This window comes from Aegilops tauschii, chromosome 6 (assembly GCF_002575655.3).
Source record: "Aegilops tauschii subsp. strangulata cultivar AL8/78 chromosome 6, Aet v6.0, whole genome shotgun sequence".
Taxonomy (NCBI): domain Eukaryota; kingdom Viridiplantae; phylum Streptophyta; class Magnoliopsida; order Poales; family Poaceae; genus Aegilops; species Aegilops tauschii.
Genome location: NC_053040.3, coordinates 18,340,851 through 18,350,181, shown reverse-complemented (window position 1 = coordinate 18,350,181; position 9,331 = coordinate 18,340,851). Strand labels below are relative to the sequence as shown.

Below are 9,331 nucleotides of genomic sequence, written 5' to 3'. Positions count from 1 at the left end.
ACTGTTCTAAAATTACTTCAGAAGAAGCGAGTCTAGTAGGTACATGGCCTGTGTAGATTAAGAAAAAAAAAAGACAATGTACTGGTGCTAGATTACTGACGAGTAACCCATTCACAATGCTGGCGACATGGTTCCGATGGACCAGCCGAAGGCCGCCCTTGAAATGCTGAGGAGATTCACGCAGGGGAAACTCAAGGAAGCCATTCCTGAAGAAGAGCAATCGACCTTTTTGTGCCGCGATCAGCACCGACCAAAAAAAAAAAAGAAACTTGCTAGGTAGCCTGCACGCGTTGCGTGCGGTCTCAAGGAGTGTTTGCTGTAGCTCCGGTTTTCCTTCCATGTGCCCCTCCTTTTCCCCTTACCGTTTGAGGTGGATATGTATAGCCAGCACTAATAACAAGAACGTTGACCCTGAAATGTAACTGCACAATGTATTCTTGATGATGAAGATGACGAAGGATGGAATACACCACACCATGGGGGGGCGATGTTTCAGAGTCTTGCCTCATGTTTTAATCGTGTCCATGTGTGTGTGTCCCCCCTTTTGATCTGGCCAAAGAAACACTTTCGGGTCTTATTTCATGTTTGAAAGGACCACAACCTGTTTGATTCTCTTGGGCAGTTTGCTGCCTGATCTGCACGACTACTGAACTAAGACTCACAGGCAAAGGCTCATCATCCCCTTCTTCCACACAAAATGCAGATCGGTGAATCGATGTTCAGAACTTCAGATATACCATGGGAAGCAAAGTGGTCCTCACATTTGCCACGGGTTGGCACAATGTTATCCAAGCGAGATCAGAGAAGTCGGTGCTTGGATGCAGATGAAGAAGATAACAGAATGGTCTGAAGATAGATGAAAAAATACGCAGCAAAAAATGAAAAACAAAAAACAGAAGCCCCCAGTGAGGATCGAACTCACGACCTTTCCCTTACGAAGGGAACGCACTACCACTATGCTACGGAGGCTTAGACGAATGGAGCGCAAAACAACCTGACTTAACAGTGGTATGTGCATACGTTCTCCGGTGAGTGTCAACGTCAAAAGCTTACAGAATGTACGAAAAACTCCAAATGCAGATCGTATACGGGAGCTACAAGACAAAAAGGCGATTTTTTTTGCCACGAGTTGCTATGCAGGGTTCCTACACTATCCCTGAGACGAGTAGCAGCGATTTTTCCAGGTACAGGAACCTAAGCCACATCTGCAATGGGCCAACCACGTAGACAACCAGCGGGCTGATGTCGATGGCGACGGTCAGGGCTGTACGTGTGCGACGATCTTGACTACCTTGGTATGCTAGCTACGATAATCCGGCCGTCGATGGGATAGATCGTCGGGAGCTTCCTGACACCTCCCATGCTTAGGATAGAGTGGTTGACACGAAGAAGAGATGTAACATGCTTGGGCGAGGAGGAGAGTTCAGAGTTGTATATATATGTGTGTGTGGAACACTTGACTAGTCACACGGGTTAATGAATTAAATATGGCATCTATAGAGCTAAGGATGTGTATCACCTCTCTTATATAATGGCAGTAAGGAAGGCAAGTGCGGGACAATCTTTCAATAACAAAGCTAGATAGATTGGATAATGTCCAACGTGTGTGTGGCCACAAACAATCTTGAGAATTAAATGCCCAAGATTTCATTGTTGATAGAAAAGATACACTACAGTATGTAAATAATGCGTAGTATGGGAAGCAGGTGGCTGGATAAATACTTCATAAATAAAGATAGATTGGGTAATGATGAATGGTGGTGCGTGAATAATCATGAATAACACAAATGAATGCTACAAAAAAATGTTTATGTAGTTAATAATTTTTGATACGGTTTTCCTCTCCCCCATGAGCCAGACACTACTACAAAAATTGTATAGACGAGCCGCCAAAAACCCTCTACTGTGACGGTTAGGACATCCGGCAGTCAGCTACTTCCGATTAGTAGTGAATCATCGTGTAGTTCAGGAGAATATTCCGGAAAGTGAAAGGAAACATCCAACACAATTATGACGCTTGCCATTCAAAAAAAAAAACAAAAGCATGGCGACATAGCGTACCATTCTTTTTGATACTTGTGTTACTACTTAAATAGCAATCAAGGAACAAAAATGAGTATAGATACACATGGTCGGTCTAGATTACCGACAAGTAGTCTGTTTCTTTTTTTTTTGCGGGGGACAAGTAGTCTGTTTCTGCCCATGCGAATGCAGGTTCACAATGTTGTCCACATGGTTCTGATGGATCAGCCAAGGTCGCCCTCAAAATGATGAGGAGATTCAAACAAGGGAAACTCAAGGAGGTGGTTCCGGAAGAGGACCATCGACGATGCTCTACGCCGCGATCTAAGCATCGCTGACTCTGAAAATGGTAAAACTTGCTAGGTTGCCTGCACGCGTTGCTGTTGCGGTCTCAAGGAGTGTTTGTCTGTAGCTTCCTGTCTTCCTTTCATGTGCCCTCTTTTCCCCTTAGGCCTTACCATTTCAGCTAGATATGTATAGCCCTAATCTTCTATTCCTAAATAGCTACAACCCATTACCTCTTTGCAACCATGACAATAAGCAAGTCATTCATTTAAGACATAAATTACATTTTTTTTGCATTACTCTATGCATGCAATGGTGTCACATCATCGATTCATGCATATTAGTCATAAGTTATTTTTTGCATTAGAGTTCATCCTTCATATTTTGTTAGAAATGATATTCTTCTAACTGTAGTTTTTTTTTCTTTTTATATGTTTCGTATGTTTAGTTTTTAAGCTTACATTTGTGTTTCATTACTTAGAGGTTTTATTGGCAACTATTTATACATTTGTTTAGCAAGATTCCCGCAACAATGGGCGGGGCATCATCTAGTAACAATAACGTTGGCCTTGAAAAATGTAACTACATGATGTATACTTGATGGTGATGATGGATGACACCATAGGGAGGGGAGGGGTGCGATGTTTCGGAGCCTTGCCTGATGTTTTAATCATCACCACGTGTGTGTCTCTCTCTTTATTGCTTTGATCTGGCAAAAGAAATACTTTTGGATTTTGATTCGTCTTGGAAAGGACCATCGTGTTTGATTTTCTTGTCAATCTGTTGCATGATCTGTACGATTACCGATGGCGAATTACACACAAAGGCTCATCGGCCCTTTCTTCCAAACAAAATTCAAACCAGTGAATTGATGCTGCAGCTGCTTGCGACGTTGTACTTGTTCTCTTGCCTAAAATTCGCAGGGGCACACAGGTGCGGGAGCAAGCACCTGCCCAACCCTGTCCGGTCGATTGCCTCATGATTTGTAAAGTCGTTGGATCACCCAGAAGCGCACATCAAGTTACAGTATCCCAAAATATTGCACTTCACAAAACGGGGACCATACATGCGGTCAGGTTACATCATGTACCAGAAATTCCAAACGTAGATCGTATACGCGAGTTAGAAGACATTGAAAGAATTTATTTTTGCACAACACGGCGATCCATTATTTTGATCCGCTCGAAAAGTAATTCAAAGGTTCAGAGGAAAAAAATGGTTCTGCTCATGTGGCCTAGGAACAGGAGACACCATGAACCAACAAGGGTGCTAGCTAGACGTTCGCCAGGACACACATGCCACTCGCATCATGATTAGAACACTATATGCACACTCGATCGTGGACCTCAATGCTATCTATAAAGATCAATCAGCCTGTCAGGAATGAACACCAACCATATCGACTTTTGTTAGCATCATGATAACTAGTAATTGCTGCAACAAAAAAAATCTACACTTACAGCGCCTCAGAAAATCACCATTCCTACTCTATCCCAGAAAAGAGTGGTAGCGATCTCTGTAGGTACAGGAACCTAAGCCATATCCACGATAGACCGACCACGTAGACAACGAGCACTAATCCGACTGTGGATGAGATAGAACGTTGGGAGCTTCCTGACAGCTCTCATGCTTAGGATACATTAATTGGTAAGCCGAGAACATGAGGAGTAGATGTAACATGTTGTTTGGGCTAAGAGGAGAGTTGTATGTGAGCGGAATACTTGACTGGTGGCACGGAAAAGAAAGTATATATGGCATCTACAGAACTAAGGATGTGTATCATCTCTCATATATAACGCTTTACTAAGGGAGGCAAGTGGCTGGATAAATCTTTCATTAATAAAGATCGATAGATTGGATAATATCTAACGTGTGTGTCAGTAAAAACCATCTTGAGTATTAAATGCCCAAGATTTCAATGGTGATAGAAAAGATACACTACAATATGTAAATAATGTGTAGTATGGGAGGTAGGTGGCCGGATGAATCTTTCATAAATAACTAATGACGAATGGTGGTACTTGAGCACAAACCATCTTAGGGGCCGAATATTTCATGTTGAGCACAACCAATAATCGTGAATAATACAAATGAATGCTAGCACAAAAATGTTTATAGTTAATACTTTTGATATGGTTTTCTTCTACCCCATGAGCAAGACACTACTACAAAAATCACATAGACGAGCCACATAGCGTACAATTGTTTTTGATACTTGTGTTACTACTTAAATAGTAATCAAGGATGAACAAAAATGAGTCTAGATACACATAGTCGGTCAGATTACCGACAAGTAATCTGTTTCTGCCCGTGCGAATGCAGGTTCACAATGCTGGCCACATGGTCCCGATTTATCAGCCGAAGGCTGCCATCGAAATGCTGAGGAGATTCACGCAAGAGAAAAATAAATAGGCGGTTCCGGAAGAGGAGCCATCGATGATGTTCTACGCCGCAATGTGAACAACACTGACTCTTAAAAAGGGAAAACTCGCTAGGTTGCATGCGCGCATTGCCATTGAGGTCTCAAGGAGGATCTGTCTGCAGCTTCTTCCTGTTTTCCTTCCATGTGCCCTCCTTTCCCCCCTTACCGTTTCAGCTGGATATGTATAGCCCTAATAACAACAATGTTGGCCCTGAAATATAACTGCATGATGTATGCTTGATGGTGGTGATGGATGACACCATGGGGGTGATGATGTTTCAGAGCCTTGCCTGATGCTTTTAATCTTGTCCATGTCTCTCTCTCTCTCTCTCTCTCTCTCTCTCTCTCTCTCTCTCTCTCTCTCTGATTTGGCAAAAGAAATACTTTTGGATTTAGATTCGTCTTGGAAAGGACCAGATTTTCTTGTGCAATCTATTGCATATCTGCATGATTACTGACGGTGAATTACACGCAAAGGCTCATCGCCCCTTTCTTCCAAACAAAATGCAAACCAGTGAATCGATGTTGTAGCCCCTTGCAGCTTTGTACTGGCTCTCTTGCCACCCCTTCTATGTTTCTGATACTTCTTTCCATCATGTATCCTTGGGAAAAAAATTGAATCGATGTTCAGAACTTCAAACAAAAGTGGTTCTCAAATTTGCCAACAAAGGTTAATAACGCGTTGGTACAATGTCATCCAAGTGAGATGAGAACACATGGTAATGGAACTGTTGTGACATGAAAAAAAATGCAAGTTCATATTGCATGAAGAGGGAAATAGACTGGTAAGAAAATAAAATTGGAGCCCCCGGTGAGGATCGAACTCACGACCTTTCCCTTACGAAGGGAACGCACTACCACTATGCTACGGAGGCTTTGGCAGTTCACGGAAATCATGTTACGTTATTAATACTATAGCTCTTAGCAATGGGGGCCCCTGAGTGAATGCGGAAAGGTTGCAGCATGTGCCGAAAAATTATAAACGCGGACGCAGGTTTGAATACATAAAGGCGATTTTTTTTCTATGAGTTGTGACCAATCAAAGTACACTGTTCATGTGAGTGTTATACTACCTAGAGGCTAGAGCAGATGTTTTGTTTTTGTCTTCACTTCTGTACATGCAGATGGATTTAGTTCAGTTTATAAAGTTCCACAACACAACAGTCCATTATTTCGGTCCACTCAAAATGAAATTCTTTTTTTTTTTTTGCGAATCACTCAAAACGAAATTCAAATGTTTGAACACGGGAGACACCATAAACCAGCAAGGGAGCAGCGTGCTAGTTGTAGACATGTTATCGCTTGGACGCCCATGCCACTAGCATCCTCTTGATCGGGCACCACAATGCTATATGCTATGTATAAAGATCGATCAGCTCGTATCACAGGAATGTACACCGATTGTGTGATTTCTAATACAAGGCGCAATTGCTGAATATTTTTGTTCACCTCGTACAAAGCTACACAATCCAAGGATTCCTACTCTATCCCTGAAACAAGTAGCAATCTCTGCAGCAACAGATTCCCAAGCCATATGATCCATGACTGATCGACCAAGTAGGCAGAAAGAGCCCTGATGTCCAAACTAACGGCCAGGGCAGTACATGAGCGTGCCAAGGACAAGACAACAATCACGGACGAGTCGATGAGTAATATCAAACCGTATAGAGATGGTTGGTGAGCGTGCGTCCCTGTCTTGTCTACCTCGGCATATTAGCTACGGGAATCTGGTCTTGGATGAGATAGATCATTGGGAACTTCTTGACACCTCCCATGCTTAGGATAGAGAAATTGGTAAGCCGAGGAAATGTAACATGTTGTATGGATGAGGAGTAGACTTTTACTTGAGCGGAACATTGACTGGTGGCACGGGAAGAGGAAGTATATATGGTATCTACGTACAGAGCTAAGGATGTGTACCATCTCCCTTAGAGCAAGTACAATAAGATGACATAAGCAGGCTATAAGAACTACAATATTATATCTTTGCTTAGTTGGAGGAGAGAAAAGAGAGGAGAGAAGATAAGCGGGCTCTTGGTTAGTAGCCGGCTTTAGCACAAGCCCCAAGGCGCTTTGTGAGGTTGTAAGGTGGGCCAACTACTAATAAATAGTACACATATAGAAGTTACTATTGTACATGCCGGCTACAAGGTTGGCTCTAGATGACATGGCAACTCTTTATAGCTGATTGTTGACTGTATTATTAACCACGCTCTTATATAATAGTCAGCAAGGGAGGCAGGTGGCGGGACACATCTTTCATTAATAAAGATAGATAGATTGGATAATGTCAAATGTGTACGTCAGCACAACCATCTTATTGAGAATTAAATACACTACAATGTGTAAACAATGTGTAGTATGGGAGGTAGGTGACCAGATGAATCTTTCCTTAAAAAATCATAAATAAAAATAGATTGAGTAATGATGAATGATGGTAGATGAGCACAAAACATCTTAAGGGCCCAAGATTTCATGTTGATAGAAAAATACTAAAATATATAAATAATAATTTCGAATAACATAAATGAATGCTAGCGCACTAAATGTCTATGTCATTAATACTTTGATATATTTTCCACTCCCCATGAGCCAGACACTACTACAATAATCGTGTAGACGAGCGCCAAAACCCTTCTGGTGAAGGGTAAGGCATCCATCAGTTAGTGAGTTCTGATCAATAGTAAGTCACCATGTGTTTGAGGAGAATAGTTTGAAAAAATGAACGGAACATCCAACAATTGTGATGCTTGCCATTTAGAAGAGAAAATGGAGGCATGACCACATAGTATACAATCCTTTTTGCTACCAATTTGTGTTACTACTTTACAAAGGTATGAGTTTGCAATGATCAAATTGTGTTCACATATAGGTACTTCTAAAGTTCTAATGATCATGGCAAACTTATAGGCAGTTCACAGTAATAGAGAAGTGGGAAAACCATTTCTTAACCATATAGAAGGACACAAAAACATCACAAAACTGCAAGCGTCACCTTATAGATTAATGTAATATGATGCGCAACAGCGCAAGTGACCTTACAAAGGCAATGTATTAACGTAAACCATCATCAATATTTATGCAGAGTCAAAGTAATAGTTAATCATTATTACACTAATCCGCCCATAGATGACAAATCACACACCACAACACATAAATGAAGAATATGGGTAAGCAACATGAACATGTATATTGCTCTTATTTATTACTTATCTTGCTCAAAGCTTGTAATCCATCTGAATACACGAGCTAGCACGGCTGTATGTGTACTAACAGAATATGGAAACAAAAACCAAAGGATACTGCAAAATAAAATATGTAATTAGAATTAAGATAATGGTAATTTCTTCGTTTTTTGTAGTAAATCAGTACGTGCACACTTCAGCACATCCTTCATGGCTCATCATGCTAGCACAGATGTAGAAAAGCAAACCACAGAATGCAAAATCAGTAAACAAATGTAAAGCAAGCTATCACATAGAAGCTGGTGGTGGATTGATGATGATGAGGCTGGATACATCAAGGATGAGGGACAAATCTGTTAAAATAAAGGATGTGGACCTATTGTGGTCTTGAATCATGGTTATTGTGTTAAGAGTGTGTGTTATTTTTTCTCCCGTTGCAATGCACGGGCTATTTTGCTAGTATTACAAAGAAAAGTACAAAAATAAATGAAAACATCCGAAAAATGCTTGCCATTAAAAAAACCAGAGGCACAATCATATGGAGTGTAATAGTTGTGACTAATTAAAGCACTACTGTTCATGTTAGATGTTAAGGCAGCTCCAATTGGAATCATCAAAATAGACACACCAAATGTCAATGACGGGTCCCGCATCATGGAGGAGTCACCAAATGCACGCCCCGTTTCAAAGAGATCTTCAAAAACGGTCGAAATTCATACTAAAACATCCTTGGGTCAACGGTTGACCGCGGAGTCTGGCTTGTGCCGCCGGCCTAGCGGCTTGACTGGGCTAACCACTCGACTTGGCCAGCCTCAAATTGAGAGTTGGTCGCTAATCTGGCGGTGGTGGCGAGAGGAAGCACCCAAGAGGCTGTCGAGAGGCTGTCGACAACGGGCCGAGAGGCTGTCGGCGGCGGCGCAATGATTCAGAGCTCCTATCGGACTTTCCCATCACTGCGGTGTGCAAATGAGAGGAGAGGAGGGGCGACATGGCGATGTAGGTTTTCTCGGCAGCGACAGGCTAGCTTAAACAGCCGCAGCAGACGGACCGACCCAACTTCAATGTGGCTAGCGACCGGAGTGGATTTCTGGATCGCCACACAAATGTGAATGCCGCACCGGTTAGACCGCATCAATGCGGTACGCGGCAGCCAGTGTTCTGTCATTTCCACTCTGACTGTCATGAATTCAGTTTGGAGAGCCGAGTGACGGTTTGAAACCAAGCGGATGGAGGGGTTTTGGGTGAGTCCGTGTTGTACGATGTGTACGTGGTGGACGCATGGACTCTCCCAAACCACCCTTATTTTGGTTTTGGTTTGTGGGATTTTGGACGTTCGGACTGGTCCTGATAATTTTGGTGACTCGTGTTGCATGACTGAAGGCTGTCCAGACTGTCTGGTTTGGACATTTCGGGGCGA

At 42.3% G+C, this 9,331-nt stretch overlaps 2 non-coding genes across 2 annotated transcripts; both read right to left on the bottom strand.

Annotated features, from left to right (window-relative positions):
* Positions 1 to 897: 897 nt before the first annotated feature.
* TRNAT-CGU (transfer RNA threonine (anticodon CGU)) lies at positions 898 to 969 on the bottom strand. Its single transcript has one exon. It is a non-coding gene; the product is annotated as a tRNA-Thr (tRNA).
* A 4,563-nt stretch (positions 970 to 5,532) lies between these two features.
* On the bottom strand, positions 5,533 to 5,604 carry TRNAT-CGU (transfer RNA threonine (anticodon CGU)). Its single transcript has one exon. It is a non-coding gene; the product is annotated as a tRNA-Thr (tRNA).
* Between the last annotated feature and the right edge of the window lie 3,727 nt (positions 5,605 to 9,331).